At 40.8% G+C, this 25,706-nt stretch overlaps 1 protein-coding gene across 8 annotated transcripts in view; it reads right to left on the bottom strand.

Annotated features, from left to right (window-relative positions):
* Nucleotides 1–25,706, bottom strand: part of POU2F1 (POU class 2 homeobox 1) — a 163,047-nt gene that overhangs the window by 100,109 nt on the left and 37,232 nt on the right. Inside the window, exons 2-3 of one of the 8 annotated variants that reach the window (XM_058660588.1) lie at nt 1,530–1,572; nt 554–606 (exon numbers count right to left, since the gene is read on the bottom strand). The exons of 5 other annotated variants lie outside the window; for them this stretch is intronic. The gene's annotated coding sequence lies outside the window, so the exon portion shown is untranslated. Of the gene's footprint in view, nt 1–553; nt 858–1,529; nt 1,573–25,706 lie in introns of those variants that run through there. 2 more of the 8 variants (XM_058660586.1, XM_058660587.1) reach the window with 2 other exon arrangements.

Raw genomic sequence — 25,706 nt, 5'->3', positions numbered from 1 at the left:
ATCTGCCTTTCCAATGAAAATAAATCTTTAAAAAAATTTCTGTTATACATACACAGTATGGACAAGTTAGAAATTCCAAAATCTGCTCCTATTTTAGTGCAAATGAAATCTTAAGTTGTCGTGTTCATTGCAGTCTTAAATCCATATCACTTAATTCAGCAAGTATACTTGTACAATTGCACCATTTATAATCTATAATTTTTCAAAACTAAGCCTTCACTTTTCAGGTCTTTCAAGTTCAAACGGTACCTAGATTTCACACCACTATGTAAAAATTTGTACAACATTGATCTATGCTGAATGAGTTACAGAGATGATTCTTCCTAAAGACACAAATATGCGGATAGAAAAAAATAACTGACAGCTTATACTAAAAGGTTTGTACCTTTTGTTTCAACATTTAATGAATTCATAAAATCTTGTAAATTTTGCCTAAAAGAAATTTCAGCTGAATTATTTACTCTTTGAACTTATTTGGTATGATCCAAATACTTTTCACTCAAGGCATAGCATAACTAAAGCTCTACAATGCTTCATAATCAGTTTTTATTACCTTATTAAAAAGAACCTCTCAAAAGAAGTTTTTCTGCTTCAGGTAACAGTGAGCTAAAATGAACCAGAAAGTAAGAGTTACTTGTGCAGGAATGACAGTAACGGCTTGAAATATATGGACTTGTTCAGTATCAGAAAAGTTCTGTGATTAAGGACAAATGGATAAAAAAGAAAGACGATTCTTCAACTACAAAGTTCAGTTTGCTCAGAAACAACATGCAGCTGGAGGCCTTCTGACTATTTCTCCATCTTGCCTGAGTTCAAGTCCAATTTTACCCGAATCCAGAAACAACTAGATGAATGTCCAAAACTTTTGCTGCCCTTACTTTGAGTCTCTACCAAAAACCTATTTCCTTCTACGGTATTAATTCTTCAGCCAATCATAAGACAGATGAAGATTAATTAAATTTTCTACATATTTTAAAGACATCTCAGAATAACAGCAAACACTTAACACCCTCTCTGAATAATCTTTAGTAGAAAGCAGCAGCTACAAAATATCCCTCTTTTATTTCACATTCAAGCACTTAAAACAAAAAGTTTAGCAGACCCCTAAGGATGGAGAACTGGTCTCCCCTGTAGTGAAACAGGCCTTCCACAACATGCTTCTAACACCAAACAACAAACAAACTGAACAGCAAATTAAGAGAAGTATTTTACTATAATTTTAGCCTCTGAAGTCTTGTTCGTAGTCCACAAAATTATGGCAATTTCTAATACTTTCCTCAGCGCTCCAGAGCGTAAACCTGATGTACCCAACAGCTGCCAGTGATTCAAAATAGATAAAGATAAAAATTCCAAACAAGAAGGAATGGTTATTGAAATGGCATCAGTAAGGTAGGTGAATTTTAGCTAAATCAATTTGTTTCCAATTACTCCAGTCTCTGCTTATTTCTCCTCCTTAAATAATAGACAAAATAGTAAAGAAACTAAAAAGACGGAAACCAAAAAGTCAAAAAAAGCATGATCTACTTTACCTATAAGAAGCCTCAACAGCTCTTCTTCCCCAGTCTAGAAGCACTGAGAAGAGACAATTATGGCAATATCAATATTTGTGAGTGTGTGTCCATTAATGCATACACACACGCACACACGCACACACGCACACACACGCACACACACACCTTCTCTTACAGGAATCTGAAAGACGAGTCAGATAGCAGGATACCTATGAGAACAACACAGGCCCACCAGCAAGGGAAACGAATGCCTATAGCAGCGTCACTCAAATATTGTCACAGTCTAGAAGTCAATTAGAGAACTGAAATTCCAATGCTAAGCTTTAATATGCTGTAAGCAGGTTTTATTTTTGTTTTTGAAAACTTACTGAACAGTAAGGTAACATGCATGTTAAAAAACAGGTACATTACACATCATATGGAAGACAGAAGCACCTAGTACCTTCCCTCACCCTTAAAATTTTTTTTTTCTGGATTTACACACTACTCTATAATCTCTTTTGATTTAGAGACCAACAGAATATACACATGCTACCATATATCCTGAATTCCTTGTAAAAATGCAATTTGTACTCAGAGGAAAAAAATAAAGAGTATAGAACATTAAAGAAAGTGGTGCAACTAATCATAACACAGGATCAGTTTGTACATGCTACTATCAAGCATTTTCAGGTTTCCCCTTCTCAATTTATAAGGAAGAGGTTAGCCATGGCAGTCCTGAATCACTGGATTTGGAATTCAATCTAACAAAAGAGGCAATTTTATCTTTCCTGGTTCTTGAACATAGCAAAGGATATACAGCTTGAGAGTAGGCAGAAATGTTTTCAAACCAACTCATTCCCAGTAGAAACAAGGAAATGATACAAGATACAACTAGACTGCCTGATTCTCGGTCCAGATCAGAGTTCTTCACTTGGAGCCTATCCCTTTAGAAATGCGTACTTTCTTCTTATTTTTTTTTTCCTTTTAAAGATTTATTTTTATCGAAAAGTCAGATAGACAGAGAGGAAGAGAGACAGAGAGGAAGATTTTCTGTCCGATGGCTCACTCCCCAAGTAACCACAACAGTTGGAGCTGAGCTGATCCAAACCAGGAGCTAGGACCCTCTTCCAGGTCTCCCACACAGGTGCAGGGTCCCCAGGCTTTGGGCTGTCTCTATTGCTTTCCCAGGCCACAAGCAGGGAGCTGGATGGGAAGCAGGGCTGCTGGAATCAGAACTGGTGGCTATATAGCATGCCAGCATGTGCAAGGCGAGGACTTCAGCCACTAGGCTACTGTGCTGGGCCCCAGAAATACATACTTTCGGCAATTTTATTAAGTGTCTTTTAAAGTATGTCTCTTAAAAATAATTATTTTAGAATATATCTCAAATATTTTTCATGTATAACTACTGATACATCTGGTTAACTACCTAAGATGACTCAACTCTTCAAAATGTCCATTTTTTTTTGTAATAAACTTGTTCACTGATCTTTTACATTTCAGTGACTATTCTTTCCTTCCTAGAAATTGTTTCTTAGCCAAATATGTCTGTTCATATTGTTTTATTAAAATTTATTTATTTGAAAGTAAGAGTGGGGGCCCAGCACCGTGGTCTAGCGGCTAAAGTCCTTGCCTTCAACGCCCCGGGATCCCATATGGGCGCTGGTTCTAATCCCGGCAGCTCCACTTCCCATCCAGCTCCCTGCTTGTGGCCTGGGAAAGCAGGAGAGGACGGCCCAAAGCTTTGGGACCCTGCACGTGCGTGGGAGACCAGGAAGAGTTTTCAGGTTCCCGGCTTCGGATCAGCGCAGCACCGGCCATTGTGGTCACTTGGGGAGTGAATCATCGGATGGAAGATCTTCCTCTCTGTCTCTCCTCTCTGTATATCGGACTTTGTAATAAAAGTGGATAAATTTAAAAAAAAAAAAAAAAAAGAAAGTAAGAGTGGCAGGGGGGAGAGAAGGGTGCAGAAGACAGGGAGACAGACACAGTCTATAACTTCAGGTCTGCCCATGGCTGACACCGGCCCAAGTCCTTAGGTCAACTGTGTCCTAGGTGCAGGGGGAGCTGGACGGGCAGAGAGCAGCAAGGACTGGAACCAGTGCTCTGATACGGGACACTAGGGTTATGGGCAAAGGCTTAGCCCGCTCTGCCACAACGTTACCTTTATGTCTATGTTTTCAGTCCTCTCTTAATACTGAAGTATATGAAGTTAATTCAAATAACAAGTCTGATCGCTGCAGAAACGGAAAGTCTTTGGACAGAGAAGTTTGTTTGCTGTAACTTTCTGATGTTGGCTATTTCTTCCTAGGTTCTGTCATTTTGGGTTACAGGGCTTCTGTCTAGAAAACTTTAATCTGTAGAAGTATCAAACACATGGGTCGAAAGTAAATTCCTCTGACAGGCCATTCATCTGCCTCTGCCCCACACGAGGCACTTCTACCCATAATCACTTCAAATTCTTGGCTTTGGGCTTCCCAGACTGCACAGGTTCAAACTTCAGATCTGTATTTTAAGAGCTATAGGCATTAGTTCTCAAGGAAGACTTCTACTTAGATCTGAGACTGAGAAAGATGAGCTTCACTGACATACCCTGCTGGTGGACAGATTCATTATTTTTCTTATAAGGCCCACCCCCTTATTTTTTGGACAAAAATAGAGGTTGACTTCCAGCTCTCTACAGAGCTCGCAGCTCCATACCCTCACTCTGAAGTCTAGTCATTTTCTAGACTATCCATTATATCACAGGGTTGTGATGCCTGGATTAGACATAGGCCCTTACGGAAAACCCATTGTCAGCTTTATTAATATACATTCTTGCCCTTCACTGGCTGGCCTGGGAGAGAGCCCTCAAATCTTTGAGCTGTAAAAAAAAAAAAAAAAAAAAAAAACGTGAAAAGATGTTATCAATATTTGTAGAAGTTTCATGGAATTTTTGAATAACTTTTTTAAAGATTCATTTATTTGAAGGCAGATTATACAAAGGGCTCCAACAGCCAGAGCTGAGCCGACCTGAAGAAGGGAGCCAGGAACTTCTTCCCATTCTCTCACAAGGATACAGGTTTCCAAGGATTTGGGCCATCCTTTGCTGCTTTCCCAGGACACAAGAACAGAGCTAAGTCAGAAGTGAAGCAGTGGGGACATGAATCAGTTCCCATATAGGATACTGACCACCACTAGCGGGTGCAGGCATTGCCCACTAAGCCACTGGGTTGAATCTTAAGAACAAGTTTCAAGGTGAATAAGTTCAATCTTCAAAGGTAAGTTTAAGTCAATGTTTTGCATTCCTTGTGTATCTCCATACCACAGAGTGTGTTTCATGAAAACTCTTACTTTAACCCACCTTGCCACCGTGGCTCACCTATTTCTCAGTCCTAGTTTTAGCAGGTAACCACAGTGCTCAATAATCCAAAGAAACGCAAGAACAGTGAACTATTACCTCAGGAATTCCTCCTGGGCCACGACAAAAACATAGGAATTAGGGCATTTGCTTAGTTTCATTGTAATTTAGATAAAGGTAAAGGGCAGAGACATAGCTTGAATATGCTCTATTTTTCTTTTTATGATTTATTTTACTTATCTGAAAGGCACAGTTACAGAATGGGAGAGAAGAGGAGACTCAGAAGACTTCCATCCACTGGGTCACTCCTCAAATGGCCTTCAGGACTAGCGCTGAGCTAGGCTGACTCCAGGAGCCAGGAGCTTCTTTCAGGTCTCTCACATGGGTGGCACGGGCATAAGCATTTGGGCCATCTTCTGCAGCTCTTTCAGGCATGTTAGCAGAGAGCTGCACTGGAAGTCAAGCAGCCAGGACTCGAACTGGTACGTATACACAATGCTGGTGCTACATGCAGTGGCTTAACCCAATATGCCTTAGCACTATCCCAATGCTCTGTATCTCTACAGAATAAAGGACACAAGAGGTTTTGATGAATGTTTGTTGGTTGACAAGAAATAACAACAGTAACTTATTAAGTAGATTCTGGACCACATGTGACAATGATCCATAAAAAAGATGATGGTGATTTAAATGCAATAGCAACAGCAACTGATCTATTTTAAAAGCAAAACTGGCTTGTCTGATTTGATGTGAGGGATCAGAGTGGGCCTAATTCTGTATGGTTATAGAGAAGCAAAGAACAAGAGATCTTCCATCCACTGGCTCACTTCCCAAATGGCCCTAACAGCCAGGGCTGGGCGAACCTGAAAGCAAGAGCCAGGGGCTTCTTCCAGATCTCCCATGTAGGTCGTAGGGTCCGTACTTGGGTGATCTTTTACTGTTTTCTCACGCATACTGGCAGGGAGCTGAATTGGAAGTGGAGTGAACGGGGCAAGAATTGATACCTACACAGGATCCCAGTGTTGCAGTTGGTGGCTTAACTCACATGCAACAACACTGCTCCCATTGATTTTCTTTTAAACCTAACAAAAAGGCAATCATTCTTTATTCCACAGATGAGGAAAAAAAATGTGCAGGCATTGTTCTATACAAATGCTATGCTCTGGCACAATCAACACACAAACATTTAGCCCATTGCTCTTTAAACAACAACAACAAAAAGCAAATATTTATTTATTTGAAAGACAGATGTAGTAGACAGGACAGAGCGACATATTCCCCAAATGGCCACAACAGCCAGAGCTGGACTGTTCTGAAGTCAGGAGCCAGGAACTTCTTCCCAGTCTCTGATGTGGGTGCAGGAGCCGAAGTGCTTGGGCCAGCCTCCACTATTTTCCCAGGCTAACAGCAGGGAGCTGGATCATACGTGAAACAGCCTGGACTTGAACAGGTGCCAATATGGATGCCAGAGGCGAAGGCTTAGCTTACTACTCCACAGCACCAGCTCCAAGCTACTGCTTTCATAACATCATAGCTGCCAACTGACTGAGATAATAATTTAATTTCCAAACCTAAATAAAATACATTGAAATTAGAGGGAGCGGCCAGCATGCTGACATAGTACGTTAAGCCACTGATGAGCACAACCCAAGAGTTCTGGCTCCAGGCCAGGTGTTTGCTAATGCACATGGGAAAGCAGTTTAAGATGGCCTAAGTGCCTGGGTCCCTGCAAGCCACCAGAGTCCTTGATGGAGTTCCAGGATTCTTGTTTTGGCCTGATCCAACCTCAGGTGTTATAGCCATTTGGGGTGTGAATTAAAGGGTGGAATACCTCTCTCCTCTCTTCATTTCTGCCTATCAAATAAATACATAAATAAATCTTTAAAAAGTAACAGAATGTCTGGTGCGGTAGCCTACTGGCTAAAGTCCTCACCATGCACATGCCAGAATCTCATATGGGCACTGGTTCTAATCCCAGTGGCCCTGCTTCCCATCCAGCTCCCTGCTTGAGGCCTGGGAAGGCAGTCGAGGACGGCCCAAAGCCTGGGGACCCTGCACCTGTGTGGAAGACCAGGAAGAAGCTCCTGGCTCCTGGCTTCGAATCAGCTTAGCTCTGGCTGCTGCAGCCAGAGTGCATCAACAAGCAAAAGATCTTCCTCTCTATCTCTTCCTCCTCTCTGTATATCTGCCTTTCAACAAAAATAAATAAACCTTTTTTTTTTTTTAAAAAGTAAGCTTACTACAGTGCCAAAATGTTCATGCATGTTAAAAAAAAGTAACAGCAAAATATGAATAAATCAATGATACACAGCAAACAAGTTACTCTTTTACACTTGCAACAGTTTATTTTTCAACAAAACGAAACAATTCATCTGCTCAGCAGGTTCACTTCAATACAACAAACATTTGTGAAAGGCAATGACAGAATTCTAACAGAAAAAGACTAAATACTGAGCACAGAGTCTATCACTGTTATACAGTTGCTAATGGCAGAGGGGAAGATTTTATAAGGCTAACCATCAGGTTATTCCTGTTTTTCACCATAAAACCCCTTTTAGGAAAGAAATACAATCTGGAATACCATAAAATCTTTTCACAAGCCAGTATTCAGCAGAAGCACGGTGTCCCACTTTTGTCTCTACTGCTTTTGTTAAGCTAGACCAGGACTAACAGTGTGCAGAGTGACTTAATTAAGCTGCCACCTAGAGCCCTGACACCCCATGTGGGTGCTGTTTCCAGTTCTGGCTGCTCTACTTTCATTTCAGCTCCTTCCTAATTGCCTGGGAAAGTAGCAGAAAGCAGCCCAGGTGCACTGAATCCTATGCCCACGTGGGAAGAAGCTCTAGGCTCCTGTTTTGGCCTGGCTTAGTCCAGTTGTTGCAACCATGTGGGAAGTGAACCAGCAGATGTAAGATCATGCTCCCTCTGTCTCTCCTTCTCTCTAACTCGGTCTTTTAAATAAATAAATAAATCTTCAAAAAGATGTTTCAAATTTTGGCTATACCTAAGACTTTCTTTTTTTTTTTTTTTAATTTTCTAGGACCATTCACAATAGGAAGGACAGTGAATACAGCAGATACTTTCATATAAGGGAAAAACAAACTAGAAAATATTTGTACTCTTGATCACTTTTATTCCAACAAATAACAATGCAAAGAGAAGTGTAGGGCTGGCATAGTGGATAAGGCCGCTGACTTTGCCACCAGCATCCCATATATGGGCCAGTTCATGTGTAACCAAGTTGATCCACTTCTCATCCAGCTCCCTGCTGATGTGCCTGGGAGAGAGCGGCACTGGATTTGCATGGGTGATCTGGGGAGGATTCAGACTCCTGGCTTCAGCCTGTCTCAACCCAGGTTGATACAGCCTAGCCATTCAAAGGGTAGAGAGGAGCAGATACACCACCCAACCCCATATCTTCCTCTCTGTGCCAACTCTCACTTTCATACAAACAAACAAACAAACAAAAAAAAGAGTGTCATAAGCAGGTCAAGTTTGGTATAACAACTTAATTTCAGAAGACAAGCTCTTATACATAAAAAGCCAAACAGCAAGAAATGCATTGTGGTCTACTAGAGACCAAAAAGAGTGGAAGTTAGGGCACTGGACTTCCACCTGCCAGTGCAAAACATATAAGAGCTACTATACTTTCCATGATCTCTTTAACATTAGAAATATCAAACAACTTTGTTACTACAAAAAACCCCCCACGACATTTATTGTAATTTGGACATAAGTGATAAGACACGCCCCATTTAAACCAGTTATAAAGTTGAAGCATAAAGAAAACAAAATGAAGAGCTGTGCTAACACTGTAAATAAAGCTAAGATAAGCAGAGGATCATCTGAACTTACAAAAGTCCCTAAAGTTGCCAGAAATAAACACAGAAGGAGCAAGGGTGTGGCACACTGGCTACACTGCCATGTCAACACCTGCAGCCCAGATGCGCATGTGTGGCTCTATCCCAGCGCCTCCACCTCTGGTCTAGCTCCTGCTAGAGCACAACCTGGGAGGCAGCAGGTGTAATACTGAATTGATTCAAACCAACCCATAAATGATGCCAAGAAAAAGCACAGTAACAGTTAAAATACTGCATTATTGAAGAAATAGAATACATTTGAAACCTTAAAAAAAAAAGAGTGAAGTAAAAAGAAATAACGAGGCCCGGAGCAGTAACCTAGCAGCTAAAGTCCTTGCCTTGCACTCGCCAGTATCCCATACAGTCACCAGTTCATATCCTAGCAACCCTGCTTCCTTTCCAGCTCCCTGCTTGTGGCCTGGGAAAGCAGTCAACAATGAATTAAATCTTGGGACCTTGCACTTGTGTGGGAGGTCAGAAGGAGGCTCCTGGCTTCAGAACAGCTCAGTTCCAGCCATTGCGGCCGCTTGCGGAGCTGATGAATCTACAGGCAGAAGATCTTCCTATCTCTCCTCCTCTCTGTATATTCGACTTTCCAATAAAAATAAAAATAAATCTTTAAAAATTTTTAAAAATAAATCTTTTTTTAAAAAAATTAGAAATAAGTAACATTGATAAAATCTCCAAAATCAAGCTCAAACACCAAGACTCTGGTACCTACTGAGTCCCTTTCATTTCCACAGGGCCAAGAAAGGCCAGCTATTTTGTCTGAGATCGCAAAGTTATTCTCTACCTTAAAATACAAAATCATCTTGTCAGGTTAGAGTTTTTATCCTATGTTTCCACAGTTTCCACTGCCTGCTTGCTAGCCTTTCGCTTACTCCTTATTTCCCACTGGTATTTGCTTGTTCCCTTTGGAGAAATGCTTAGGCTACTACTTCTTAGATTACTTCTTCTATCAAGAACTGCATTTGTATCCTACTCTAAGTCTTCATTCTTCTCATCTTTTCAGCATTTCACAAGCTCTTGCAACTGAAGTCTCAAGTATTTCTACATTTATCTGAGTTGCAAGGGTAGACACATACTGTTCTCTTAATTCTGGTACACTCCATTATGGCCAAAGGCACGATATGTATAAGGAAAAAACAGCTCAATGTAAACCTGTATTTGATAATATGCAACAATTCTTGTCTGAACCTCAAGGCAGAACCTGCAGTCACAGTATTTGTGAAACAAATAACTGAATTTTCACATCACTGCTAGGTTTGCCACATCATCGGTTACACACTACCACATATCCCCAGCTGCCTGGGAAGTACGCTACATGCAGCCTTTGCTAATCAAACCCTGTCGGGCTCACACCTTTAAAGCACTGTGCACAGGTTGGAAAACAGAAGAACTCACATTTTGCTACCAATTTGATTTTATCTGATCTTTAAAGCCTAAACTGTGTCAGTCGATAAATACAGCATTAACTTCATGTTTGAGGCCTGAACAGATTAAGCTCTTCCTAAGATTTCCTGAAAGTAAAATTATAGGCCAATGCTGGTACCGTGGGTTTACAGAAACTCATGCTAGTCACTTAATCACTGTTTATAAAATCACCTGCCACCTGCCAGGTGCTGGGGAATCAGCATGAATAAAGAGACAAGGCGCCACCCCTCTTGGGAGTTCTCACTCTCATCACAGATACAGAACAACAGATTACGTTCAATACTATAAAGGAAAAGAGCAGACTGCTGTGAGACCATGTATCAAGAAGCAGCTTTCTCTGTAGACAGTAGGGAGATGCACAGAATACAATGGGAATTGACTAAGCATGAGTGCTGTGAGAACATGAGCGCGGAACGTGGGGACTCAAACATACAGAGGGAGGGTAGGTAAGAGCTGGATGGAGAAGCTGGCCCAGGCGACATGAGTCTTCATCCTAACAGCAGAATGACACGATTACATTTGTAGTTTTGAACGACGCCTGATCCTAGCTTCAGTATGAAGAATTCAAAATTAAATGAAGCTTACAGTGGTTACTGCTGTGCTACAAGAGGAGACAGTGAGTACTTAAGAGCAGAATAGCAGAGAAGATGAATTCGGCAGTTATGAGAGCTGTAAAATAGACCTTGGCATAGTAAGAGTTTGGGAAGTAAGAGACAAGGGGTGCCAGGAATGACTCCGAGATCTCTGGCTCAGACAACTCAGATGAATAAGGTGCTGAAATGCAGGACACCAGCAGGTGGCACAGAGCACTCACAATTATTGAAGCAGCAATGAGACACATTTAACAGGCTGTAGAATGGAATGGAAGCTTAAAAGTGTGTATCCGCAACAAAGGAAACAAAGCAGGAGTGACTAGAAAGAGGAACACCAGAACACGATTTATTGGCTCCCGAGGAGGGAAGACTCCAAGAAAAATCCAGTGGTGAGGCTTGTCACTGCCTGGCAATACCTACGTCCCACACTGGAGTGAGGGTTAGAGGCCTGACAGTTACACTTCTGATCCAGCACGCCCAGGAGGTAGCATCATCAGTTGGCTTAATTATCTGATACCCTGCCCACCACCTGGGAGATTCAGATGGAATTCCTGGCTTCTGGCTTCCTCCCTACCAGTTGTTGCAGGCATTTGGGGAGTGATCAGCAAGTGAAACAGTGCTCTTTCTTCCTCTGTCACTCTGCCTTTCAAATACATAAATCTTAATGTAGTTAGGGAGGAAGGAATAGAGGGAGGGAGGGAGGAAATGGGATAAGGGGGAAAGAGGAAGAAAAAGGGGGGAAAGGGGAGGGGGAAGTAGGAAAAGACAACAATGGTCCAAAGACTAAACAAAGAATGGTCAGGAAAATCATCTGAATTTTGTAACCTGAAGGTCATTGGCAACTTAAGGATGTTTCTAAGGGAGCGTTATTCCCTGACTCCAATCAGCAGCAGAACATGACAGGAACGTATGGGCCCACCACTTCTTGCTTTGTGAGCCCTTTCTCTTGCCCTCAACACAGCTTTTCCTCTCATTTGTTTTCTTTACTCTACTGAATTAAGCCCGAGGCAATGGAATCATTGTTGCACCCCTGACCAATGTTTCCCACCAAAGAAGGCCAGAAGCAACCCCCCACTTCAGCTCCATGTCAACAGGCACTTAAAACTCCCTTGCACTTCTCTTCCTAGCTTTCCCTCTTTCCTCTGTAGCTCCCTGCTTCACGTCTGTCTTTCCATTGCATGGGAAAGAAGCCTGTGACCCGCAGTTCCGGAATTAAAGGCCATCCACATTCTTTTCTACATTCAGCTGATGTATTCTTTCCCTGGTGGCAGGCGAATCTTTCAGGTAGTAGTAATTGATACAAGATGTTAGGGAGTTATTTATTTGAGGTATCATAACAGAGGATGGAGGACAGAACAAATTGGTCAACCACCCCAGCCAGGTGTAGGCAGTGAATAACTGGGCAAATGGAGACTCTAAGGTGGACTATGTCATTCAGGGGAATCTGGAAAGATTTCATTGTAACTGAAGTGGCAAGATCGGCAGCAACACAGAACTGCTGAACTATCAAAATCACTTGAGCAGGGCCCTTGGAGCATGCCCCATGTAGGGAGCCCTGGGACAGTTGGGAGGCTGGGTATGGCCTCTTCCCTTATCTCTCCCCTTCCCCAGATACAGCAAGGAAAAGAGAATGTGAAAACAATGGTCTTACCCACTTTCCTCTAGCCCTTGACCTTTCACACCCTAATCAACTATGTAAAAATTAACAAAAATAAAATAAAAAGTTATTTATTTAAAATTCAGAGTTACAGAGAATTGAAAAAACAAAAAGAGAGATCTATTGTTGACTCATTCCCCAGATAGTCACCATGGCAACACTGGGCTGGGCCAAAGCCAGGATCTCTACCACTGATGGTAGGGGCCCAAATAGTTGAATCATTCTCTACTACTTTTCCCAAACTATTATCAGGGAACTGAATCAGAACTGGAACAGCAAAGACTCGAACCCAGCACCAAAAGAAACTGCCAGTGTTTCTAGGTGGCAGCTTTATCCACCATACAAAACACAACATTAAATTGCTTTTATCTGTATAGATTTTAATTTTTCTTCAGAATATGCCAACAGTTGAAAAAGAAAATGATCTCCTATTAAACAGGGTTCTTATTTTTTTTTTATCTATTTTACATTTAGTATAAAGGCAGAAAGAGAACTTGCTCATTTGCTGGCTTGCTCTCCAAACACCAACAGCTAGGTCTGGCTGAGGCTAAAGCCAGCAGCTGGGAACTCAAGCCAGCTCACACACATGGGCAAGGACCTAATTACCTGAGCCATCACCTGCTACCTTCCAGGGTGCACACTGGCAGGAAGGTAAAAGCAGAAGCCAAGTGGGATCTCAAATCTAGGCACTCCATTATTGCAAAATGGTTTTAACAGAATGCCTGGCCCAGAACAGGATTCGTAACAAGCACAGTGATGCAGTTCTGAGGCTACGCTGCCATGGAGATGTCAAGAGGCCTACTGTAGGGCACAGCACTCAGGAGAGGACTGGTAACAAACCTGTCAATCCCCTGGCAGAGCCCAGAGGACCAGGTGGAGAGGGCGCCAGGCGAGGCCTTGGATAGTGGTGATAAAGAAAAGGCGAAAGATGAAAGGAATAGTAACAGCGGAACTCAGATGAGCCATCCTCCAAACAGCCGCTGCCGCCGTCCAACCACAGCGTTTATGAAACTCAAAAGATAACCCAATTATCATATTGACATTTAAGGAAGATCTGTGCTCTACGTAGAAGAGTATTTATTTTGTTATTCTAGGATAGTATTGTCAAAACGAAAACCGTTCCTTCTGTTTCTAGCAAAAAAAATAATAATAATATTTAGAGAGAAAAACATTAAAGAACAACTTTACTGCAATTCATGATTGTATGCACAATTGAATATACAAATAAATACAACCGAGCTATTTTAACCCCGTAACTTTTCGTAACACAGATGAATTTGGCCAACTAATTACCAAATATATTAACTGCAATAAAAATTCAGTCATGGGCCTGGCACAACACAGTAGCCTAGTGGCTAAATTCCTGGCCTTGCATGCACCAGGATCCCATATAGGCACTGGTTCATGTCCTGGTCGCCCTGCTTTCCATCCAGCTCTCTGCTTGTGCCCAGAAAGCAGTTGAGGACAGCCCACAGAAGAAGCTACTGGATCCTGTAGCTACTTCAGATTGGCTCAGCAACAGCCATTGCGGCCACTTAGAGAATGAACCAGCAGACGGATGATCTTCCTCTCTGTCTCTCCTCCTCTCTGTATATCTGACTTTCCAATAAAGATAAATAAATCTTAAAAAATTCACAATCCTATGAAGCTTGGCTCTTAAAATGATCACCTCTCCTATAGAAACTTACCAGAAAAGTTAAAATACCAGGGGATGCACAAAGGAAGACATTTGAGAAAGAAATCTAAAACAACCAAGTTGACTTCAGTTATTAAGGTTTTTTTTTTTTTTTTTTTTGAAAGACTTGGGGTTGGGGCTAGGGCTGGGGCTGGAAGACAGGTGTGAGCCACAAGTTTCTTCTGAGTCTCTCACACAGGTGTAAGATCCAGACACTCAGGCCATCTTCTGTTTCCTTCCCAGCTACATTAGCAGAGAAATGGATTAGTAGGGCACTGGGATACAGGATCTGCACACGTACGGGATGTCAGCATTGCAGGCAGTGACCTAATCTACCATCCCACATGCTAGTCTTGTCATTAGTTTCATAGTAACTCAGATCTTGATGGTTTAATTCCTTACTCAGGTACTTAAAAAAAAATCCTTAAACTATACTTAAAGTAATAGGAGCAGGCTAGCAGACAGAAGCAATGAACTGACAGCAATATTACATGTTTCAGCTTAGAGTTCCAATAATCAAGGGTAAAGCTGGATATATAACTGAGAGAACAATGTCAAACAATTTCTACACAGAACAACCCTATGGTAGGAAGCCCAGTGAACTACAGGATGATCTCAACCCTATTTACTAATCAGATAAGATAGGAACAACAAAGCCTGGGGGAGGGCTTATATTTTTAGTTCACAGCCAGAATAAAGCAGGAGTTTGATCTGCACCTCTGTTTGTTTTTTGTTTCCAGAGATTAATCATGAACACATACTTTTGGTTAGGCTCAATTATTTAGGAAAGGAAGGAAGAGAAAAACCACATTTTTAACTATGACTTTTACACATTTGTCCAATCCATCAATTTCACTCACTCTCGATATTTTAAAGTCTCTAATTTTATCTTAAGCATCTGAAGTTGACAGGAAGAAGAAGAATTAGAAAATGCATTGACATTCTTGTCCATAAATTACTCCACAAACCACAATCGGGTTATCCTAGCTTTTCATGCAAAAGCTTGTGAGGGCCCAGGCAATCACCTAGTGGCTAAATCCTTGCCTTGCATGTGCTGGGGTCCCATATGCTCCACTTCTCATCCAGTTCCCTGCTTGTGGCCTGGGAAAGCAGTGGAGCACGGCCCAAAGCCTTGGAACCCTGCACCCACGTGGGAGACCCAAAGAAACTCTTGGCTTCAGATCAGAACTCGGCTCCGGCCATTGCAGCCACTTAGGGAGTGAAACAATGGATAAAAGATCTTTCCGTCCTCCTTCTCTTTGTAAATCAGACTTTCAGATAAAAATAAATCTTTTTTTAAAAAATAATAATAATTTGGGTATTTTTCAGAAACAATAAAACGATTCACCGGAAAAAGTGCTTATTTCTGATAACCCAAACTCTAACAACAGGTGAAACAAACTTATCAATCAATGGCAATCATTCCAAGTCTATCAGCCCTCCATCTAACATCCTGCTGGCAAGCTTTCATTTCTGTGAATATCAAACTGGTTCTGTAAGGGACCAGAATGCACACACTTCAGTTTTATGTTGCATCACCACTGTCACAACCACTCAACTTTGCCACTGTAGCACGAGAGTAGCTGTAGGTTTTACACAGTCAATTTGCTTGAAAAAGGGTGTGCTTGGATCTCCATGAAAGTTTATTTTTAAATTCAGACATTACAGGCTCATGTAGTTTAGAATTCAGAAATATGCAGGTTTTAATTTTGTTTCACATTTAAAAATATAGAAGTTATTCTTGGTTCACCAGTCACACTGTTCTAAACAGCAAACAAAAGTAAATTTGACCTGGGAATCATTGTCAGCCCAACTTTTATGTAAATAAAAATTTACAAGTATTTACAAAAACTTTTTTTTTTTTTTTACATTTTGCTAGATTCTTTTCTCCATTTTCAATCTAACTCTGTGAAGTCCTCATTTCATTATACTCCTCCTTTCTTGGCACATCCCTCTCTCTAGGGCACAACCTCCGCATTCTTAAAACAAAATATATCCCTGGCAGCAGGGCAGCATGTCAACCCTTTATAAATACTACTTCCCTGAACTACCGTAAAGCTCCAAACCTTTTCATGTTCAATACAGATCTGCTCAATTCTACTATATCCTTTCCATTTCAATCTTCATTTAAATATAATTTCATACAATGAGATCGGTATAAGGTCTTGGCAATCAGGCTGCCTTGACAGAATGTAGGTATTAGCAAAAATGCATTAATATTTAAAATGTCTCTAGTAACATTATAAGAAGACTTGGTCTGTTGCTCTCAATTTGCTTTTCTCCTACTTAACTGGTCAGGCTTTACTTCTCTATTTTTATTATTTTAAAATGTATTATTTATTTTTCTAACTACCATTATGATGGTTGTGATAATGTTGTTATTAGGGTGATTTAGAATGTTTCAGCCTTAACATCTCTTCATTTAAAACTATGAGCTTCTAAAGTGTTAAATAATTAAAACACAAGTCTATATTCACAATCAGTCACAGTACAACACCTATAGCATGTTTAAAAAAAGAATCAATACTAATTTGGTAAGGAACAATCACAAATTTGAAAGCTTAGAAGAACATGCCAACTTCACAGCAGTAAGCCTACACGCGTGGGTCCGTGTATGACTGTCTTTCTGAATGAAGGGAGCCTTTCACCTGACTATGAGGTGTCACTGCCAAGCTAGTGAAAAGCAAGGGCCATGCAAGGTGGTGGGCAAGAGATGGAGCACTAAAGGAGGTTTAACTGTACCTACAAAGAAGCATTCAAATTCAGCTTTATTAACCTTATTACCAGCAAACTCAATGTAACAGTAACAGCAAAACTGCCACAGTGGAGCAACTGGTGTTTAAGCAATTTCTCCTTAAGACAAATGCCACCCAAGCAACCAAAACAGAAAAAAAATCCATCCTACAGCCAAGGGCAAGAGCAAAAAAAGACAAAACTTGCAAGTCCCAATCCCCACCACCAAAGCACGCATGAGATCTTCAGAACATCCTGCACAGACAGCAGAAACGGCAACTTCCTAAACAATACAAAGTATTTCATTCTGACACCAAGTATATAAACCCAAGGATTTCTGCCAACTACTGTTCTCCAGGTTTGAGAGCCAGGGAACAGCCCCTAGAAGGCAGCGATTGGGATCCTCTAAAGGTCAAAGCACTTCCTGTGGCACTGACCACAGCTAATTGTTTCAAGTGCACTAGCCAGATTTTAATGTTCAAAGAAATCCCTGGGAGAAAAATAAAGAAAGGGTTGAACATGCTACGTATTTTTATTTAAATGGTCACACAAGACGAAAATAGAATCACTAAATTTGTCATGAAATTTTTCAAATGAAATATTACTACTTTTCCCACAAAGAAATTAGTTTTTCAATTCTTTTAATGTTCTTTTTAACCCACGGAATCAATCATGCCTAGACTCTAAAGAGAGAACTCACAAACTCTGAGAAAGTTCAAGGGCACCACTAAACATGAGTCACAAGCTACTTGCTATTAAGTCCAGTATCAGATAACAGTACACTGCACAAGTTCAACTCTGGAATTCTATCAAAAAGAAAATTTTAAGTTAAAAATACTTAATAACTAATACCCCTTCTTCCCACTTTCGTCAATCTCCTTCCAACTCTTTCCCTCCCGCAGTCCTACCACAGACCACTTAACTGACTCAAGTTTCATTCAAGGAATAAAAATAAATAAAATCATAATTCTAATCTCACACACCTTTGCAAACTCAACTAACTCAACTGATGGACATTTGTCTGTAACATGTTAGCAACTTTACAACAAGCAGAATAGTCAATTACAATGGAACATGAAATTTCAACAACTTATCTCATTTTTTTAAAAAAAAAATTTATTTTTTGGGGGGGGAAAGTCAGATATACAGAGAGGAGAGACAAACAGGATGATATTCCATTCACAGATTCACTCTCCAAGTGGCTGCAACAGCCAGAGCTGAGCCAATCTGAAGCCAGGAGTCCCTTCCGGGTCTTCCATGCAGGTGCAGGGTCCCAAGGCTCTGAGCCATCCTCTCTACTGCTTTCCCAGGCCACAAGCAAGGAGCTGGATGGGAAGCAAGACCTCCAGGATTAGAATCAGCGCCCATATGGGATCCTGGCATGTGCAAGGCAACGACTTTACCCGCTAAGCTACCAGGCCGGGCCCATTTCTTAGATTTTTTAAGTTGGTTCTATATAGGGCACTCCTTTTCTTATTTTCCATTTAATGCTCTATTTCACCTGCTATTTATCAGTTAGTCCCAATGAAAAGTAATATAGGACAACAAAGCCATTATTATGAGATCTACAAGAAAACACACACACACACACACAAAAAAATACCAATGAGAAATGGGAGTAGATTAGTAAGAATTTTTCATCATTTTAAGAACCATTCTCAGCAATTAAATTTATTCCCATTTTCCTATTCTGCAATAAGGACAAAGAGGAAAAACTAACTCACCAATCTATCGTGAGTACAAATCAAAGTTATTATTTTAAATACAGGATACTAAAAGGCAGAGCAGAACAACAGGAGTGGTCCTTGGTCCCTTCCACCTGCCCTGGATTCTTGGGTTGCAGCTTCTCTAACAGCTAATTTCCCCTTCTTGTGGGGTTTTACTTGGTGTTCATTACTCTCCACTTCCATTTCTACCCCTATAGTGTTTTAAAAGGAGATAAAGCAACTGTATAAGAATAACTAAAGACATCAAAGGCCTCAAGCTTCACTGGTTGTGTGTGGCATAGGAGGGAGAGGAGGAAAGCGTGAGGTAATGAGGATCTACTGTATTTACCTTATGTGCAGGGCATGTGGACAACAATAGAAACCATGCAGGGTGCGCTTTTGGTGAAAAAAGAACATGGCAGCCTAATGGGAGGGCTTTGTTCTTCAAAAGGGTCTCCTTTCCCCCTTTTGTGCTTCACTTAATTCATGGCATCTGAGCCACTCTTGAACTTGACAGACTGAGAGAAAGAAAGGGAGAAGAGAGGGGCAGTCACACAAAGAGAAGGAAAAAGGAGGACTACAAAGAGAATTTATTTTAGAAAAATAGTTTCACTACCAGTCTTGATGAAGTTTTGTAACTCTAAAGCAGCTTAAAAGCAAATTTAGTGCTGAAACCCATTTAATTTCCCAAGGGTTCTGCAATGAGAAATACAGTAAAAAGGTACAGAATGAATTAAGTCCTAAGAATTTGCTATAGATTTTTTTCTGTAACATGTACCTCTTGAAATAATAGTTAAGAAAACATGATTTCAACAAATACATGAAAGTAACATTCTACAAAGGCAGTACACTTCTCAGCTTAAAAATTTTACTTGAATGATAACCAGCATGTAAAAAGCAGTGAGCGCCACCTGCAGGATACATACAGATAAGCATAATACAACATAATTCAAAATTTACTGTTTAAAAAAGATACATAGCAACTAAACCATGACATTTTCACTTCAGAGTTAAGAATTTAATTTCGTTAACCCTCAATCCTTCTCACCCTGATCAACTATGTAAATATCATCAAAAATATAAAATAAAAATTTTTTAATTTTGTTTACAAACACAAAAACCTACATGGAGATGAAAATCCCTAGGAAACTGGCTAATTTTAAGTATTCACAAATAAAACAAATATTAAGAATGTAGAAAAATTCTTAATTCTAATACAAAAGATTCTTCAAAGCATATAATGAGAGGCTAGTCCTGTGGAATAGTACATGAAGCCACTGCCTGTGGCGCCAGCAGCTCATGTGAGCACAAGTTCAAATTCCAGTTGCTCCACTTCCCATTTCATTCTCAATAATGCACCTAGGAAAGCAGCAAAAGGTGGCCCACGTCCATGGGCTCCTGCACTCACATGGGAGACCTCGAGGAAGCTCCTGGACTGGCTTCAAAATGACTCAGCTCCAGCTTTTGAGGCCATTGGAGGAATGACCCAGCAGTTGGAAGAGCTATTTTTGCCTCTGGCTCTCTTCCTTTCAAATAAGTAAATCTTGGGGAAAAAAAATTTTTAAAAGTTGGGCTACAAAAAAATATGATTGTGCCATATCATTAAAATGACTTCAAAAATTATAACATTTACATAAATAAAATAAACAAATCTGAAATTATCATGTATCTGTTAGATTTAGTATTTGTTTACACTTACAGGTCTTATCTTGTATGCATATTTTATATACACAACTTTGTGTTTTATGTTCCTTTTAAATCAACACACATACACACACGTGCACACACATGTGCTAATCACAGTATTTCAACCTAAGGACCGTTTTGTGACCAATGCTGCCTCTACTACTTTACAAATAAAGCTTCAAGAAACAGCACTGGTTTTGTAACTTTCCTTACTGGTGTAAATACTTTCATAAACAAGTAGCTATGGGTAGAATTCTTAGTTGAAAATATAGACATTTTAAAATGTCCTATTATCAGATTGCCTTCCAAAAGGCATACCCTTCACAATGCATGTCAGCGTGCCCGTTTTCCCAGGTGATACACCATGACCATTTCTTACATATTTGGCATTCCAATGAAAATATTTTGTTTTAAATCATTACAGAATATCTACACATTGTCCTTCAAATTTAGAATGATACACTTGTTCAAAATTTCTAAAGATGAAAAGAATTCGAAAGATACCTGCAGAATCAATTTCACTTTCATAGCAGAATTGCTACTTAGCATTACCCTTCATCACACTACATTCAGAAGGCACTAGGCTGTTTCCAAATCAACCCTCACAAGATAATCTGGTACTGGGAATATTTGCAGGATTTGCCTCCAGTCTCAAAGACAGCAGTGAAATATGTAGAATCATATTAAGTTCTTTCCTATAGAATTATTCTGTAGACACAGATCTCAATTTTATGCATGTGGATATGCACGCAAGTGGGTTGGTTGTATATTAATTAAAAAGTGCAACTATTACAAACAAAGGTTCTATAGGTAACTGGGTGAGTGTTCAAGCCTGTGGGAGCAACAGTGTTTACTATCAGGTTAGCACTGACATAAAATAAAACCTAAGGAGAGTTTCTCACCTCGTCACTATCAACACTTCTATGCAGTAGGGTGTTCAACAATGTAAGATTTCATTTAATATCACTGCTAAACATCATCTCTGATTTAGAGCTTTTCTGGTTGGTGTTTTCTTTGTATGAACTGCTTGCAGTTTCTGTCAAGACACATTCTATTCAACCTTCCAATTACTGTTTACTTTAAGACCTGTTTTATACACAACACTATATTACTAATAGTATATAAGGACCAAAAATTCTCTTACGATCTTATTTGCTTAAAAATTCTTAATTCTGTTATTTACCTAATGAAATTCACATTATGGAACAAAATGTTAAGTCAGAGGGTAGTGATATTTTAGAGAAAAATTAAGTAGGAAAGAATAGGCAGGGGTGAGGTCTGGTGTTAAACATAACAGCCAGGAATAGACTCAACAGTTGTATAAAGACATAAGGAAGGGTAGACTCAAGCACACAGACCTCTGGGTAGAGAGCAGTTCAGACAAAGAGAGCCCAAGCAGAAAGGCCTTGAAGTAGTTCAGGCCTCTGACATTTCCTGAGTGAACTTGACAAACAGAGTAGGCAGAAGTTAACTAGCAAGCAGGAGCTGAAGTCACCAGGTCCACCTTGCAGCCATGCCTGCTCTCACCCCCACCCTACTTCCCTCAGTGGAAAATCGCAGCCTCTGCTTGGAACCAGAGCCTGCCAAAAACAATTTAAAAAGCCAGCAACTGTGTCCTCATGAAATTTGTTAACCACTGAGTAGGTCTGCTACAGCAGGTCTGATGTACAAGACGAACCTCTGAAAAAACTCAGAACATTAGACGCTTTACTGAAGACAGTAACTCCCACAAAGAAAGAGTTTAAAACTGCAAGATATGCCTCCACAGATCTTGCCCACACTGTTGAAGTCTAGCCATTGTCTTAGCTGGAAAGACTAAATTTAACATCTTCAAAACCCAGAGAAAGACCAAAGACACAATATCTGCACAGAACGCAAATGTTTTGTGCTACATGCATATTCATCAATTCTATTGCCAGCAAAACAAAACAACACTGCCCCTACCAAACAGGTAAGAGATTCAGACTGTAGGCAGCTTGGGAACGCCTAGAGGAGGCTGTCACTAAGTGCCATCAAAATGTGAATAACCATATCATGAGTGGAAATGCACTTGGCAGACGCGGCAGCTAAGAAGGCTGCTACCCGGGAAGTCTTGAAAAGACTCAGTCTCCACCACAGCTAACATACTGTGCCTGAGTTAAAACAGGCACAGCAGTGAGGTAACACAGAAGACCCCAACGGGAGGTGCAGTTTAGAAAACAAAACCATGCTCCCAGTGACCTCTAAGTGGAAAATTTCAAAGAAATCAAGACTCTACCTATCTGGGATGAGAGGCCATAATTCAAATAATTTCTCATGTCTTGAAGGAAAAGGACTACATACTTTTATAAAGGAAGTGATCTGATTTGTCCCCTATGCCATAACAGCCACAAAAAACTGCTTTCCCTACATACTCCAATACAAAGGAGAGGAGTTCATAATGGTTAGGATTGGCAGCTGGACTTCGCTAATGTGCCTCAAGCAAATTATCACAAATATTAACCTTTATCAGTAAAATCTTTCCAGCTCAAATAGTAAAGGCACAAGAACTACACAAAGTCCTACTAAAGAATTACTCGCGTATTTTTAGCTCCCAGGGTCCCTACATAGAAACAGTGTCCAAAGTAACTCCAGAAATCCCCTATCACCTCCATGCCTCTCAAAATGATTCTGGCCAAGTTTTGCCGAGAGACATCAAAATACTGGTTCAAACTACTCTTTAGGGAGAGGCTGGCACCCAATGCTACCTTACAGTTTAAACCTTCAGACGGTATATGTTAAGATCTCTCATCTCTAACATCATCTTTTGATTCATATAACCAAGATCAAAGACAACCCACTACCAGTTTAAGTCAGCTGCAAAAGGCCATGACAGAATGTGGCAACAAGATTCGTTCTGGAACAATGTCCCAAAAACCATGAATGAACAATCTCCATCACATACCCAGTTTTGTAAAAAACTTCAAGAGAGGGATCCCCTGCTGACAAATTACAACCTCAAATGGAAAGCATCCTGTAAGGCACTTCTTAGCACTCCTATCAGCAGTTACACTGCGCAGTTTCTAGCTGAATACGTCTGTTAAGAAATAAGTATCTCAGGCCTGACAGCGTGGCCTAACGGCTAAAGTCCTCGCCTTGAGCACCCCGGGATCCCATATGGGCGCCGGTTCTGATCCCGGCAGCTCCCTGCTTGTGGCCTGGGAAACCAGTCAAGGACAGCCCAATATTTTGGGACCCTGCACCCGTGTGGGAGACCCGCAGGAGGTTCCTGGTTCCCAGCTTCGGATCAGTGCAGCACTGGCCATTGCAGCCACTTGGGGAGCAAATCATCGGACAGAAGATCTTCCTCTCTGTCTCTCCTCCTCTCTGTATATAACTTTGTAATAAAAATAAATAAACCTTAAAAAAAAGAAAAAATAAACATTCTCTCTCCCTTCCCCTCCCCCCATTCTCTCACTCTCTCTTGCTGCTACTGCCCTTAAAATAAACAAACAAACAAAAAAATTCACCCAAAGGAAAATTCTGCTTAGGCTTGTGGGCCAATTGAGGACTTCAAGTTTATCTTTAAACGATTAAAACATGAGAGAAAATGTTTTGCTTTTGCCATAAATGCTACTATACATCCCAGTAAACACCTATTTTTCCTGGGAAATGCCACTGGCAGGAAATCATCTGTTAGACATTTTGACTATAACACCAAGAAAGATGCTACATAACATCTTATTATGTATCAGTAAGTGGCTTTAAGACATTTGCTGTAGCATAGTGGCTAGTCATTGCCTTGCATGCGTCAGGATCCCTAATGGACACCAGTTCAAATCCCAGCTGCTCCACTTCCCATCCAGCAGGGCTTGTAGCCTGGGAAAGCAGCCAAGGAGGGGCCAAAGCCCTAGAACCCTGCACCCATGTGGGAGACCTGGAACAGGCTCTGGGCTCGTGGCTTTGGATCAGCTCAGCTCCAACTGTTGTGCCCACTTGGGGAGTGAACCAGCAGATGAAAGATTTTTCTCTGTCTCTTCCTCTCTGTGTAAATCTAACTTTCCAATAAAAATAAATAAATTTTAAGGAAGGAAGGAAGGAAAGAGAAAGAGAGAGAGGAAGAGAGGCAGAGGAAGAGGGGAAAGAAGGAAGAAAGCAAGGAAGGCAGGAAGGGAGGGAGTAAGGGGAAAGAAATTTGCTGAGCTCCTGCCTTAAGTGACAGACCAGACTGCCAGCCAGGCCCTAGGACAATTATAAGATTCTTTAGATCTCCTATCTGAAGTAGCCATGGACAACAAACTAGCCCTAGACTACTTACTGGCAGAATGACTATGTGCAGTGATCATTATAAACTGCGTCACTTAGAATTACAGCAGGCTTGTAGGAGAAGATATAAAAAGGATTTACAATCCAGCCAGGTGGCTCCACGCTTTTGGTAAGGGAAATCTCTCAAATCCCAAAAAAGTATTCTCCCTTCTCCAACATGGTTTCTACTCCTGCTCCTTCTCCCATGTGTCAGATTTGTCTCTTCCAGAATTCAACAGTGTCCCGGGAGTCCTGCCCTAATTTAGCCATTACCAATAACTCATGATGGACTTCTACATCAGTCAGTGAGAGATTTCACTCCTAGAAGGCAGAGATGACAGCCTGACACAGTATAAAGAAGTTGGACCTAACCCCCTCAACCTCCCATAAAGATTTAAAGACGGGACCTGGAGCAGCAGCCTAGCGGCTGAAGTCCTCGCCTTACACATGCCGGGATCCTGTATGGGCACTGGTTCTGGTCTCACTGACCCCACAATGGACGGGAGATCTTTCTCTCTGTTTCTTCTCCTCTGTGTATATGTGACTTTCCAATAAAAATGAATAATAAATATTTTTTAAAAGATTAAAGGATGAAAATCTCTAAAAGAAGGGAAAGATCATGCAGGCAAGGAGACTGCCAACTGCATGCCCATGATGACTTTCAGCTCAGGGCAAGTTCATTGTAATATTACCATGGCTTACAGACCTACTACCATCACATACCTAAAGTCATGACATTTCTAAGAATTCCAAAATGGGCAGGACCCAAACCCCACCGTAATATCCACCATCCATGAATATTTGATTAAACTTGGCCCAGACACCACCCCTTATACATCCAGATGACCCCCAAATTCACTGAGTATAGTTCACTCACGAGCCTGCACTCCTCTGCCAGATACAACCTTGAAGTCACGTAAGCTCTCAGTCCTCAGCAAACATTTTCTCTTTTTGAGTCTTAAAATGCTTTGAAGGTCTCAAGAACTACAGTAAATATGACAAATTAATAGGAAATTACAAGGACCCATAATAACATTATGTCTGAAGAAGTCAGGGAGTCAAAGGAGATGATGAGGGAGGAACTTAACCAGTCATGAAATCCAGACCAGGCACAGCAACCAGACATGTTCTGAAGGATTTCTGAGTAGTGTAACAGCAAAATTAGAGAAAGGCACCATGGCATAGTGGGTTAGGTCTCTGCCTATGACACAGGCATCCCATATGGACACTGGTGGGAGTTTCAGTTGCTCCATTTCCATTCTAGCT

This window comes from Ochotona princeps, chromosome 2, assembly GCF_030435755.1.
Source record: "Ochotona princeps isolate mOchPri1 chromosome 2, mOchPri1.hap1, whole genome shotgun sequence".
NCBI classification, from domain to species: Eukaryota; Metazoa; Chordata; class Mammalia; order Lagomorpha; family Ochotonidae; genus Ochotona; species Ochotona princeps.
This window is presented reverse-complemented; position numbering and strand designations above follow the sequence as displayed.